This window comes from Scardinius erythrophthalmus, assembly GCF_964197995.2.
Source record: "Scardinius erythrophthalmus genome assembly, chromosome: 19".
Lineage (NCBI taxonomy): Eukaryota > Metazoa > Chordata > Actinopteri > Cypriniformes > Leuciscidae > Scardinius > Scardinius erythrophthalmus.
The window spans coordinates 17,171,863-17,174,073 of record NC_138239.1 but is presented as its reverse complement, the minus strand read 5'-3'; positions in this window follow the sequence as shown (position 1 = coordinate 17,174,073).

Below are 2,211 nucleotides of genomic sequence, written 5' to 3'. Positions count from 1 at the left end.
ATCTTATTTGTTCTGTGCTTTATTATAATAAGTCATGCATCACATTTAATAGACAAACAGATATGAAATATTTTGAAATACCAGTATAACTATATTATACCATTTCAATGCCACACTCATTTACTGATGACCTACAACCAATGATCATGTGTGGAAACACTTGTACAAAATTTGATCACTTGGAAATCAAAACTCAGTGTTTTGAGACTGAGGGAATTTGCTAAATGAGCTGAGTGCAGACATTAGCTGCGTTTACATGGACACTTATAATCGGATTGACGGCTCAATCGGACTAAAAAACCTTCATGTAAACACCTTAATTGATCCGATTGAGCTCGATCCGAATGAAATTTCGATCGGATTGAAAGGGGTGGTTTATCCCTTTTGTAATCCGATCGAGAGAACATGTAAACACTTGATCGGATTGAAAACCGAAACTGAAAGGTCTGCGCATGTGCAATGACGTTAACTAGCGTAATGACGTATGACGCGCGGAACGAGCTGTTCTTCCTGTTGAATAATAGGTGTTTCTCAAAACCAAGAATGCAAAGAACGGACTTGTGTTCTTGAGGAGAACGCTCTTGCTAGTTGTTCTTGGAAGAATGAACTCACAAGGTGACAAGCACACAGAACGCCGCTGACAGTTTGAGACGATGTGTTCTTGCTGGTATTGCGCAATAATACCTCCGCACAGACGCCGTCTGCAGTACCCAAACATAACGAGAATTATTGACGATAACAGCCAGGCTTTATCGCCCAAGCCTACCCTCAGCTCAAGGGATTACTCTACAACTGTACACTATGTATATTCATAACAATAAAGCTACCTACGCTGGAGATTCTCACTTCCGAAAACGTTTGAGCGCATTTTCGAAAAATGCCAATATTTGAAATCTAACGTACACAGTTGATTTCTCGCATCAAATGTTCTCAGAAGTGAATTTAGTGATGAAATGGCGTACGAAATTGTAGAAAAACGACTTGCTGTATTGACCTCTCATTCCTCGAATGCCGAAATGAATGCTGGGATATTTCTGCCGTCAAGTTCACACAAGTTACCAACCTATGCATCCTCGGTAAAATGGGCGTGTCAAGAACACTTCCGGGATTTTTAACCGTTCTTGCCAAATTGCAAACTTGTGTATTGGGACGGTACTTGGGCAGCGACTGATGACGTTTCACAAGTCCACAAGAACGCAAGTGCAGACAAGAACGCATATTGAGAAACGGCCAAAGTGTCATATTAATAAGTTTCCCGTCATTCTAAAATTCTCATTTCACTCGCGCGTCTGTGAAGTGAAGCAGGACAACGTCCCACCAGTCCTTGTTTTGGATTCTCATCCACAGACGTCTGGTTTTGGCCGCGGGGAGGGGCATTTTTACTGCGTGATCAATAAGCAGCACGGCAAAACGGTTAATGTGCTCTAAATTATGACCAGAGACGAATTCATATTACGTCTGCTGTTTAAAACAAATAAAGATCCAATAGAGGAGAATATTTATGCGCGAAAAGCGGGAAACTCTGTATATTCGTGCAGTGTGCGCATGTCAAAACATCAGATCCGATTTAAAACTTGTGACATATAAACGCGCACATCAACCCGATTACTTTATTTATCATTCATGTAAACACCTTGTTCGGATTCATCAGTCGGATTGATTTCATTCCGATTGTGTCCATGTAAACGCAGCTATTGTTCATCATTGACTGCAGTTTTGCCTTCGCCCTGTTCTGTGTCACTGCCCTCATTGAGTCTGAAGTGAATCTGGTAATAAATAAATAAACTAGATGTACCGCATCGCGGTACAAAATATGACCGCCGCTCAGGCCTGCACTGGCTTTCCACAAAAATAAATGACGTGGAGTAATTTGGCTGTATTGCGTGTTTATGTATATACCTAAAAAAAGTAATAGTATGTGCATGTCTGTCTGTGTGTGTGTGTGTGTGTGTGTGTGTGTGTGTGTGTGTGTGTGTGTGTGTGTGTGTGTATGTGTGTGTGTTTGTGTGTCTGTGCGTGTATGTATGTGTGCGCGTGTGTGTTTGTGTGTGTGTGTCTGTGCATGTGGATTTGTATGTGTGTGTATGGGTGTGTGTCTGTGCGTGTGGATGTCAGTGTGTATGCATGCTTGTGTTTGTTTGTATTCCTGCATGTGTGTGTGTGACAGTATCATCCTAAACCAGCAACCCTTCGCTCAACAGCACCATCTAC